The sequence below is a fragment of the Amphiura filiformis genome, chromosome 19 (assembly GCF_039555335.1).
Source record: "Amphiura filiformis chromosome 19, Afil_fr2py, whole genome shotgun sequence".
Taxonomy (NCBI): domain Eukaryota; kingdom Metazoa; phylum Echinodermata; class Ophiuroidea; order Amphilepidida; family Amphiuridae; genus Amphiura; species Amphiura filiformis.
In genome coordinates this window covers 50,601,764-50,614,612 of record NC_092646.1, presented here as the reverse complement: position 1 = coordinate 50,614,612, position 12,849 = coordinate 50,601,764, and positions in this window count along the sequence as shown.

The window sequence follows — 12,849 nt, the reverse complement described above, 5'->3', positions numbered from 1 at the left end:
TTTGTAAGATTATGTTTGCTTATTATTTTATTAGTATAGATAGACGTATTGTAAGTCCTTTGTAATAATTATTTTTGTACAAAACAAAAATATACCAATACTTTGCTGCATGTGTAAGATTATATTCGATGACATAGGCTATATCAATAGCCGCTTTCGCCAAACGTTTGACAAAATGCCCATCATAGCGCCACCTGTAAAAAAATAAACATACTTATGAGACCATTTTTGGACCATAATGTACATAACGACCAGTGATTACACTGACTAAATTTCATCAATATAGCTCTTTTCCTTCTGGGTGATGTCAAAAACTTTTGGATACCCCTCGTACGTATGCCAATACAATAGATTAATTTTACAATAATACTTGTTTGTATATGCTTAGATCTGTAATTTATTTGCTCAAATTCCATAATGGCGTCTGGATTAATTTAGCTTTCATCAGAAGCACTCTAGATGCTTGTAGACGAGGTTTTACGGTGTTATAATAGACGGTATAGTGAGTCTTTTGTAATAATTATTCTGTGTACAAAAACAAAATGTACTAAAATATATTATGCATGTGTAAGATTGTATTAGCTGACATATATAATACTTTGTATTAAGTCCTTCCCAGCAAACACAAAACATTTTTGAAACTTTTACTGGCGTTTACGAAAATGTTTGACAAACGTTTGTGATCCGCAATTGTTTGCCAGACGTTTGGCGAAAACGGCTATATATTATAATAGACGGTATTGTAAGTCCTTTGTGATAATTATTCTGTGTACAAAACTAATATATACCAAAACATTTTCTGCATGTGTAAGATTATATTCGTTGACATAAATTACTTTGTATTTAGTCCTTCCCAGCAAACACAAAACATTTTTGACATTATTAGAAAAGTTTGCCAGAGACCGTTTAAATGTCGGGTTATATAGGGGGTATAAAAAGGTATTAAACGATAACATTCAAAAACATTTTTGAAAACTTATTCTAATGTTATCTAAGTCTTGACGAAATACAACAAATATTTTAAAATAACATATTGACAACAGTAGAATTGTACTATACTGCGCCAATAAAGTATCTTGGGAAAATAATCACAATTTCCAAACTGAACAATATTGGGGTAAATTTTTTAATAGATGCACTATCTAATCCTGCACATTATGACACCACATTGAATTCAATGTGACTTCAAGAAGCAAAGTTACAAGCATTTGATTAGAAGAAGGTCCCGTTTTAAAAGTGACAAAATGGCCTATTCAAAACTCCACAGACTAGACATCTGGTTTGAGAGTGGTGAATGGCTAATTTATGCGTTTGGCTTTTATTTAAAACAAAAGGAACAAAAGAAGACTGAAACAAAAGAACTGACAAACAAAATGGAAGTTATGAAAAGTACAGAGAAGTAAAAACTGAAATAAAAACTGCTTTAAATAACGCTTCATTGAAGAAACTGTGTTGTCTCTTTGTTGCGCTTGTTGGAACCTTTCTGCGCCTTGTATAGGCCAGTTTGTCAATTTTAAAACTGGACCTTCGTCAAATTAAATGCTTGTAACTTTGCTTCTTGAAGTCACATTGGATTCAATGGGGTGTCAAAATATGCCGGATTAGATAGTGCATCTGTTAAAAAAAACAAAGTTACCCCAATATAGTCCAATTTTGAAATTGTGATTATTTTTCCAAGTGTAAGGATACTTTATTGGCGCAGTACTATATCTGCAATATGAGGATTGATTGTGTTAAAGCTTTATGATTAGAAGAATCTGTGGGTGCTGATGATTATCTTGATACCAAAATCTCAAAATGGTCAAAAAGTGAGTTAAGGCTAAAGAGTTTTACTGATTTAGCAGTTTTGGCTCATTTGTCGATCGAATGTCATTTTCTTGGCCCGGCAGTTCTTATTGGTTTGTTAGCAAACTCCGTGTTTGTTAGACAGATCTTGTAAGCTTCAGTGTTTCTTGTGTGATATTTGTGGCGATTTCTCTGCTGAACAAAATAACTATTGAAGGCCTTTGGTAACTGATTAGTATAGTACTTGTGCATAAAAGTGCTTATTTCCAGATCATAAGTATCATAAACATTCAGCCAATTGTAATTTTTTTAAATAAGGGCGAGCGACTTAAAAAGTGACTATTCGATATCATTCCAAGGGCTTTTTTGAAAATCTTTTCCAAATATTTTTGACAAGTATTTCCCCATGCTAAGATACCGTAATTTATGTAAGGAAGTATCTACCAAAAAAAAAAAACGTTGACAACGTAAAGAAATCAGCAAGTTTAAAAAGTTTAAAAAAACCCACCTCGGCTCACTTTTTGAAACTTGGTCCCATTTGTAAAAGGTATTGATTTTAAACTTGATCATATTTATATAAATCTAAAACATTTCCAGAAGTGTTATGTATCTTTAATGTGCAGATGCGATATTAATTTGTAAGCTTTCTGGAACGACCTGAAATGTTATTATCTTGTTCTTGCATGGTAAGCCAATATCCTATTGTGTTTTGTTTTATAATAATCATGATTAATGATTGAATTAAACGAATAACAAGTAGGCTTGTAATCTTGTTGGAAACGCTGTATTCTGTTGAAATAAAATAAAAACACTGATTTGCTGTTGGTGTTCAAACGCTGATTTCTTTACGTTGTCAACGGGGTTTTTTTTGGTAGATTTCTTTTCCTTTTATGAATGTAGCCAATCAGCTCCAAGCTTGGAAAGTCATCAGGTTATGAAGTGCTCCATAAAACAAATAAAACGAAAAATAGAAGTTTGAAGTTGCTATTCTTGATTCATGACAATAAATAATTAAACAAAACTTGATCAGTCGTTTATTTTTAAAACTTGCTCGTCATGCGTGACTGTAATGTTAAGAGGCGTACACAATGATCAATATACATTTTAATATACTTTAATTATTCAAGGCAACGTAAATATGTAAAGAATGTGTAAATATGAACATCACACGCCCAATGTTGACAATGCCAGGGAGACACAGAGAGCAAGTCCGACTTGGCCTAATTCAAGTCGGAACTGGCAAATGCGCATAAGCGTGTAAATGCCCCGACTAGGCAAGATAATCGTGTTTTAATGTTTGTGGTTCTTTGTAGCCCTGCGGGGCAATCTACTTGGCTATCCGAATTTCGCGGTTTGTGGTTCTTTGTAGCCCTTCGGGGCAACCTAGTTGGATATTCCTATTAAGCTGCGGTTATCGGCGATCTTACATGGTTTGTGGTTTTCATCAAGCCTTGCCATCTATCGGAAGCTAATTTATAGTTTAAGGGTAGATGGGGTATTGTCTAAATCAATATATTATTGAAAAATAATACTTTGATGTTTTGCAAATGTTCATTCTACAAATCATATACTTAAAAAACTTGCTTAAATTATTGTTGTTAATGAGTTATGTACATTTTACAAAAGTGTTGTTGTTTCAGCCCTCTTTATAACATAACTCAAGAACCACAGGACCTACAAAAGTATTTCTGTGATATTTGAATTCTTCTACACGCTCGCAAGGAAATAAGCAATGCAATTTTTGCCAAAGCTCACTACCATTCGCAAGATGTTGTGAACTACCAAATCGCAACACTTTAAAATAGTGTATTACCTTAAGCTTGTTGGATATCCATATTTCGTGGTTTCTGGTTCTTTGTAGCCCTGTGGGGCAATCTAGTTGCAGATCCAAATTTCGCAGTTTGTGGTTCTTTATAGCCCTACAGGGCAATTTAGTTGGATATCAATATTGAGCGGCAGTTGTTGTTGATCTTTCGCGGTTTGTGGTCTTAATTTGTTGGATATCCATATTTCGCGGTTTGTGGTTCTTTATAATCGATAGGCCTGCAGGCAATCTAGTTGGATATCCAAATTTCGCGGTTTGTGGTTCTTTGTAGTTGGATATCCCTATTATCGGGAGCTAATTTATAGTTAAAGCTTGTTGGATATCCATATTTCGTGGTTTGTGGTTCTTTGAAGCCCTGTGGGGCAATCTGCTTGGATATTCAAATTTCGCGGTTTGTGGTTCTTTGTAGTCCTGCGGGGCAATCTAGTTGGATATCCCTATTAAGCGGTGTTGTCGGCGATCTTTCGTGGTTTGTGGTATTAATTTCCCTCATCAAGCCCTGCCCTCTATCGGGAGCTAATTTATAGTATAAGCTTGTTGGATATCCATATTTCGTGGTTTGTGGTTCTTTGAAGCCCTGTGGGGCAATAGTTGCATATCCAAATTTCACGGTTTGTGGTTCTTTATAGGCCCGCGGGGCAATCTAGTTGGATATTAATATTGAGCGGCATTTGTAGCCCTGCGGGGTAATCTAGTTGGATATCCAAATTTCGCGGTTTGTGGTTCTTTATAGCCCTGCGAGGCAATCTAGTTGGATATCAATATTGAGCGGCAGTTGTTGTTGATCTTTCGCGGTTTGAAGTCTTAATTTGTTAGATATCCATATTTCGCGGTTTGTGGTTCTTTATAATCGATAGGCCTGCGGGCAATCTGCTTGGATATCCAAATTTCGCGGTTTGTGGTTCTTTGTAGCCCTGCGGGGCAATCTAGTTGGATATCCCTATAAAGCGGCGGTTGTCGGGGATCTTTCGCGGTTTGTGATTTTAATTTCCCTTCAAGCCCTGCCCTCTATCGGGAGCTTAATTTATAGTTTAAGCTTGTTGGATATCCATATTCCGTGGTGTGTGATTCTTTGTAGCCTTAGGTACGGGGCAATCTAGTTGGATATCCAAATTTCGCGGTTTGTGGTTCTCAATATCAATATTCAGCGGCAGTTGATGGCGATCTTTCGCGGTTTGTGATTTTAATTTGTGACAATTTATAATATTTATTTCCAAATATAATTTCAGTCTGAGCTGTGAACAGAGACACTGATAAATGTGTTTTCAATGACGAAGATGTCATGATAGTCAGGCATGGTGAAAGCATCTGGATGGTGAAAGTAGGCCCTAGGCCTAGGCCTAAATGTGAATAAAAATTCAAACATGTTTGTTTGATGAAAAAAAATATAATATCACAATAGCAAAAAGTGGTGTGAAGTTTCGAACTTCAGCAAAAATACACAAATGATTAGAAGTCCGTGGCCTTAACCGCTTCGCCACAGGGACGTCCCGATATAACGAGGTGTGAAAGTGGAGTATTTATTAATATGAATGTATGCTGTGGTCCGGAAAGAATAAAAGAATTGTGAAAAACTTGATTTGTTGGCGAATGGGATCCAGAATTTGTATGTAGGGTATCCAGGAAAATTTGACCTAGAAACTACAGTGACGTAAAATTATGAACATGGCCAGGTTTGATCTCAATGCACAAAACGTACTGTACTGTTTTGTTATCAGAAAAAACTCTGAATCAAGAATTACAAATGTAATGGTTTTTACACATACGTAATTTGTGATATTACAATTCATATGTTAATGTATATCAACTTGGTGAGAAATACTTGGACTAAAAAATAAAAAATAAAAATTTAGATAAATTTCACCACACGAGCAGAATTTAAGCATGAGATATCAATATTGTATTTACTATGCAAATAACCCATTTCTATGGTCCGGGAACTTCCCAATTTTTCGTGTACAAGGTCGCGCATTATTACATCAATGAACATCAAAAGAGCTCTCCGAGAGCTGCATGTGTATGTACTGCATGTGTATGTACTGCTCATGAACTATTCATAAATGTACGTCATCAGTCTGCTTCATTGAAAATCAATTTCGCTTCGAACGCTGAACAGGGCCGTACGTACTCGGGGAGCTAGAGGCACCTCCTGTGCATCCCCCCAGGACTAAACCAAACCAACTTTTTTAGGTTCCTGAGATGACCCTAAAACATAATCAGGATGTTCCCAAAAATATAAACTGGCCCCAGGCTTTTTTTGTAGCTATTTTTCATGTAGATTTCATATTTTTGGTTAGTTTGTTAAACTATTTCATACACGCACTGAAAATAGTCCATCCATTATCGATTGCAAACATAGACCTCGTGGTCATGATCAATAGCACTGCTCCCCGGGAGCTGGTTTTACAGCCACTTGATAACAATAGCTCTAATTGGGGTATCTGACCATCTAAAGTGGCTATTATGTCGTATAACATGAACTCGATGTCAAGCTAAGGGATTCGAGGCCTTCCAGCCACTACCCATACCCATATCAACAAACACAAATTTTGAGGATTCCTCGAAAAATATAAGGGATTTCTCCAAAGGGATTCGAAAAGGGATTTCCCTTTCACAAAAGGGATTTGTTTGGACGCTTCGCCTAAGATAAGATAAAGGGAAAAACATGACTAAAAATTCTTAAATATTAATGCTCATTCAGTCAAATATAAAGTCAAACTTGAGACATCTTTGACCCTGAATGAAAAAAAAAACCCAATTCAAATACATAGCAAATATTGTTTCCTCCCTATTACATCACTGATGATATAAATAAATAAATGGGAGTTTCCTATAGCGGATGTATAATTTTCTCACTATTGCACAGGTTAGCATCAGCAATGACACAAGTAAATAAATGGACATTTTCTAAAGCGAGTGTCTATCGCTTTCTACTCACAAACATTTAAACCTGTTAAAAATGAACATATAGCAAGTATTCTTTTCTCACTATTGAAGAGGTTAACATAAATAATGACATAAATAAATAAATGGACATTTTCTATAGCAGATGTCCAAGCTTTCTACTCACGAACGTGTAAAGCCGGTGACGGGTCAGCCATTGCTGAGGCTGAGGGTGGCTAGCAGTTCCCTCCCCTTCCTCCGAGGGCGGCCGCCGGGTGCTCCAGTGTGGCTTTCTGGCCTGGGAGGGTAAGGGACGGCTGACCGGGCTGGATGTCAGCAGGGCGTCTGGGCCTGACAGGATTTCCACTCTGGTTCTGAGAGCTGCGGCTGCTGGGCTGGCCACTCCTCTTGCGCGGCTCTTCCAGCTCTGTTTCGGCGGAGGACGCATGTCGGCCCGATGGGGGTTGCAGGTGTGGTCCCATGTTTCAGGAAGGGGGTGGGCACTCTCCAAGCGGCTGCCGGTCCGTCTCTTTCCTCGCTGTTCTCTCCGGGATCATGGAGAAGTTGGTCAATGGGGCTGTGTGTAGACATCTAGGCGATCGGAGGCTGACGGCAGTTTGTTTTCAGAGCTGGCCACTGGACATCATATGCCCTCACTTATGTTTCCCAGCGTCTCACCAGCGCCTTGGGCAGCAGGGGAGAGGCTTGTGTTGTCTGCCTGGACGTCGGCAAAGCATTCGACCAAGTTTGGACCCTGGACTCCTGGGGAGGCTCTCTGCTCTTGTCTTCTCTGGAGGGATGTTGACATGGTTGGCTGACTGCCTCTCGGGCCGCTCCGTGAAGGTAGTGCTGAATGGCAGGTCGTCCAGTCTGGTGTGGATCGGTGCTGGTGTCCCGCGGGGGTCCGTCCTTGGTTCTCTCCTGTTTGTAATGTTCATTGGTGGCGTCTCTCGGAGGCTGACAAATGGTTCCATCTTGTATGCCGACGGTGTTGCCCTGATGACCTTTATCGAGTCTAGAGAGGACAGACAAGCTGCCACTGGATCTCTCGGCAGGGACCTACTGGAGATCGAGGCGTGGGCCTCTGCATGGGACGTGCTTTTTGGGGCAGCTGGATGCCAATCCATCGCGGTTTCCGGCCGCGGAGATTCTGCTGGCAGTCATCCTGGCCTCCAATTCCTTAGTGTAGGGCTCCCGGAGGCGGATGGTGTTGGACTCCTTAGTCTCGCTCTCGGCAGGGATTTGTCGTGGAATCCTGTTGTGACTAGGATGGCAGGGGCGGCGGCCCTGCGCGCTGGTCTCCTCTGTCGTGCTGTGCCCTGCTTGGTGCCGGCTCGGGGGGGGTATGGTTTGTAAGAGTGTGGTCAGATCTGGGATAGTCTGTTTAACTGTTACAAACCGTGTACCTGTATTATCCATATGGAGAGAACTACTGAACCTTACACTCTCGGCCCATAGTGGGCACTTTATGTCATTATTTATGTTAACCTCTTCAATAGTGAGAAAAGAATTGCTGATGCTAACCTGTACAATAGTGAGAAAAGTATACATCCGCTATAGGAAACTCCCATTTATTCATCTATATCATCAGTGATGTAATAGGGAGGAAACAATATTTGCTATATATTTGAATTGGGTTTTTTTTTTCATTCAGGTTCAAAGATGTCTCAAGTTTGACTTTATATTTGACTGACTAAGCATTAATATTTGAGAATTTTTAGTCATTTTTAGTATTGGTGCCAATTTCGGCGGCCACTTTAGGTGCTATCACAGAAGGACACTGACGGCTGGGATGCTTTTTCCCTTTATTTAGTATATTAGGCTCTTAATCAAGTCAAAAAGTTTGGTTCAGAAAAATCCTGTTATATTATAATTTATAGTCGTTTTTCAGTATTTGGCGGCCATTTTGGGCGCCATTTTGAAAATATACTGACTGTTGGGAATTCATTTTCTTTATATCAACTTGAGTTTATGCTGGGCTCTTTAATTAAGCTAAAAAGGTTAGTTTGATTCAGAAATAGTATTTATATATGGTCATTTATAGTGATTACCTGCATTTGGCGGTCATTTTGGGCGCCATTTTGAAAATACACTGACTTTTGGGACGTTTTATCCTTTATATCAACTTGAGTTTATGTTGGGCTCTATAATTAAGCCAGAAAAGTTCGTTTGATTTAGAAAAAGTATTCATATATGGTCATTTATAGTGATTACCTGCATTTGGGGGCCATTTTGGACGCCATCTTGGAAAAACCCACTTGGGCCAGTTTATATTTTTGGGAACATCCTGATTATGTTTTGGAGTCATCTTAGGAAGCTAAAAAGGTTGGTTTGGTTTAGTCCTGGGGGATGCACAGGAGGTGCCTCTAGCTCCCCGAGTAACGAGCCAGCAATTTACCAACACAATTTGTCTTTTTTCAGGAGAAATACGATTAAAAAAACGAGTGTCAACTTAAGGGATCTAAAATGAGCGTTTATTGTGTTTCGACAGTATTTTTTGTGGGACATGAGAGCACCTCAGACCTATCGAATTGCATTTTGAATACGAAGCATGTCTTTCTGATATCAAATAATTTTCATTTTTGAAAATCACAATATAATACAAATTTTATGACAAATTATAAAAATTGATATTTTTCAAATTTTTGATATATAACAGTACTCGCAGAAAATTGTATAAATCTAATGACATATTCTTAAAGTGTATGTAGCAGGGAGGAAAAGCCGACGGTCAATTGAAAATGTTGACCTTTCATATTGAAGATATGGATTTTTTTCCCAAAAAGACCTATTTTTTTGGTGTTTTGGGGTAAAAATCCATATCTTCAATACGAGAGGTCAAAATTGTCAATTGATCGTCGGCTTTTCATCCCACCTACATACACTTTAAGTATAAATCATCAGATTTATAAAGTTTACTTCAAGTACTGTTAAATATCAAAAATATCAATTTTAATGATTTGCCATAAAATGTGTATTAAATTGCGAATTTCAAAAATCAAAATTATTTGATATCAGAATGACATTCTTCGTATTCAGAATGCAATTCGATATGTCTGATGTGCTCTAATGTCCTACAATAAATACTGTCCAAACGTTCATACCCCAGCCCTTAAGACTAAAGAGCATAAGGAGAATATCTATGCCCTGTTGCACAGGCATAGATAACGAAACATACAAATTATGTCTAAAGTAGAATATTACGATCCCAGTCTTTTATACCCAGCAAACACATAACGTTAAACAGAAAACTTTTCATGTTACAGGGTATGAAATTTTAAATCAATAAAACGAACTATTAATTTGCTGATATTCGATATCAAGTTGTCCAACTAGCTCGAAATACCGGGAAAAAATTGACCAAATGTTGTAATGTTCAACCTTCTTTGACCCGGTTTTTGGCCACAATAATTTCACCATTTCAGCATTAAAATAGACAAATTTGTGCGCTCTCATGGTATTTTCTCCAGGTAAAATCATTTTAGCAGCCAGTCAATGAATATATTAACAGAAAGCAGCAAACTGATCTGAATTCCAAATTGCTAAATATTCAAAGGAATGATTAATATGACTTGTATACAGTAAAAATATCAGTAACCATGGGTACTGCAAACCGGTGTAAATAGGCGACAGGAGGTGAAAGATATCCGGGGCTGTACAATAATATGAGCCCTGGTGGAGGGGAAGAAATTTTTTCGCCAGCCGAAAAGCTCTAAAAGGCTTAGGAAAAGAGTACGGAAACGCTTAAATATGTAAATCTACCTGCTCGCTCCGCTCGCAATAGGTCCATATAATAATCTAGACCATTTCAGGGGCTCGTAATTATTGCATTGCACAGTCCCTTAATGTCTGCTGAACCATCTTCCAAACACCGATTGTTTGCTTTTCCAACTTGCTGTTTATTAAGTTGACTTCCAAGGTTGACCTCCAAAGTTGACCTCCAAAATACTGCGAACTTTTGTCCGTATTCATTCATCCTACTTTCACGGTCAATGGTTTTCGGAACAATAACACGAAATCTGTTCATTATTGTTATAAATATCTAATCTGGGAATGGAATTCAATTACCACTAGAGATCGCCTGAGATATCTCACGTGATCTGTTCATTATACACAATTGATTCCGAGTTAAAGGGGTGTTTTGGAATGGCAGGTGAGTCAGGGGTCAAAAACAAAATTGTTACCTTTTTGACCTCAGCACATGTGTATGTATGATGTGCCATACAAAAATTAACAAAACAATACCTTAAAGTATCACTTTTTAATGTTTTTTGCCATAAACAGTATCTTTTACAAGCTGCAACTATTTGTACCGGGGGCGTGTCTGTTGTCATGTCGTTAACAGACGGCCAGACCTTGATTAATATATATTTTGGCTTTACATTACGCATTGCTTAAAGCAATAATTGACCAATTGTAGGATATTGAGTATATTTATTATAGTAGCCTTGGCCCAAGGCTTTGGGTCTATAAGTCACAGGAAAGCACACAATATAGGCCTATTCAACAATTGCTTTATATGCCCCCCCCCCCCACACACACACGTTGTGTTGTCTCATATCTCTGGTCAAATCCAGCTTGCAATAAATATAGGTCTAAATGTGCTGATATTACCTCATGGTGGTTTCTTTAGTGTTTACATGTAAATGGCTAGCATTGCACCTGGCACCACTTTCCATACTGTTAGATTACATACACGTAGGACCAAAAATAGTGTACTCACACGTTTTAGGAAACTGACCAAATCATAGATCCAAACTCAATATCCTACAATTGGTCTTAGATTACATGCATGCAGCTGTGGCACCAAAATAGTACCCTGGTAAGTTATAGGCCTACCTTTTATATCTTGTTTGGAAGATTTTGAACTTAATAATTTTGGTATATAGGCCTACATGAATTTTCATTTTTGATAATTCATTGACACTACTTCATAAAGTAGGCCTACTATGTTAACTGTAAAGTAGAGCCTATGTTAAATACAAAATAATAGGCCTATGATATCTTGATAATGATAATGTCGCACACCCATTATAACTTTAGTAATTTAGGCATAGGCCTATTATAATACAGTCTACATGAATTTTCAATTGAAAATTAAGTTTACTGTTCTAACCATGTCAAAAGACTTGGTCAAGTCTAAAGCAATAGAGGGTATACAATACAATGTCACTCATGGCACAGTCAATCTCATCATATTCATTGAAATAAAATTTTGACAGTCGTATAAGGTACCACGGGCCAATCGCATGATAATACAGATAAAAACAGATGATAGGTATGAATGGTTTTGGAATCGAACTACACACCTGTTCTCTGTCACCTTAAAACTATTCCATGTCTATCCCTGAATGAACCAACCGTAACGGTATAACAATTGCTGAGTTCAGGCCAAAAGATATTGATACATTTGGACACACCTCAGTGATCCGAATACATTAATGTCCAATTTTGTGGAATATAGTATTGGTGAGTTGTGATTTACTTTGCAGAGTTTTTAAACTACGTTTTAAAAATAAAATACGGCGGTATTATGTGTGTGGTAGCATGTACATATAGTGTGGCGTAGGGCCTATAAATGGTGATGGGTGATGGGCGCGGGCAGGGCGCCCTTATCTGTATGATGTACCCTTTGTTGTGAAATAGCACAGGGTCTGTGCGAAGTGGATGCCTTACATTTTGTTTCTTGTTATTTTTAAGTTAATGGGTTATGTCAATATAAATCGACTTTCGAAAAGTTTTTTGATACATTCATTGATTTCTCAAAAAGTAAAAATCGCAGTTTAACAAATAACGGTTCAAATGAAAGCCATTATTGGGGGCTAATTGTTGTATCACTATGATAGGCCTGACACCAATATAAACACTTGTTTCGGTGACCCAAGTTCATGGTCATTTATGCTCACGCACTTTTTTACAGATGGCCTGGAATTTCATATTTCGGTTTCAGCGATTGCCCGAAAAAGGTGGTATGTTTTTGAAAAGCGTTTCCGCTTGGAATGTAGATAGTTATTGTTGCTATTACTCTTCGCGATTTTAATTTATGCCCTCTTTAGCCGACAATTTTCAATGCATTTTACACAATAGATACGTCGCTTGCATAAATACCGCTATTTTTAACAGTATCGTTTTTGTTAACCAACATAACATCCAAAAGAGTTCTCAAGACTTTGATGAGACCATAGATACCAAATCGGACTACATGTGATGAACAGATTTTACACTAGAATCAAAAGAACCAGCGTAGGCCCTCTCAAAATGTACTTTTTTAAAATATCGCGTTGTGATAAAAATGACTGCCTTTTCCTTGTTTTTTATAACAAGGAAAAGCTTTACTTACCTCAAACTTCAAACGT